At 31.3% G+C, this 307-nt stretch overlaps 1 protein-coding gene across 1 annotated transcript in view; it reads right to left on the bottom strand.

The window, feature by feature from the left end:
* The window catches only part of LOC119585427 (THO complex subunit 5 homolog), a 24,124-nt gene that overhangs the window by 14,845 nt on the left and 8,972 nt on the right, over nt 1–307 (bottom strand).

Below are 307 nucleotides of genomic sequence, written 5' to 3'. Positions count from 1 at the left end.
ATTCAGCATAAAATAATCAATATTTTGTTAATATTTCTGAAGTTCAAACTTCCGCCTTCAGGAAGCCATTTGTATTGAAGTGCTCTTTACAATGGAAATAACCAATTTGAAATTAAAACAAATTTGCTAATGGTGACCCTAATAAGAAGTCAATCCCATGTAATCTTATTACTTACTTTTACTTTTTAACATTGGTGGTTTGTACTCGGTACATATACAGACCCCTTTTAAAGCTACAGCATATTACCAGTGAATCTCGATGAAAGGCATATTTCATGTGTAAATGTACACAAAACTTACATTTCTG

Source organism: Penaeus monodon, chromosome 19, assembly GCF_015228065.2.
Source record: "Penaeus monodon isolate SGIC_2016 chromosome 19, NSTDA_Pmon_1, whole genome shotgun sequence".
Lineage (NCBI taxonomy): Eukaryota > Metazoa > Arthropoda > Malacostraca > Decapoda > Penaeidae > Penaeus > Penaeus monodon.
The sequence above is the reverse complement of the archived record's forward strand: the minus strand, read 5'-3'. Positions and strand labels throughout refer to the sequence as shown.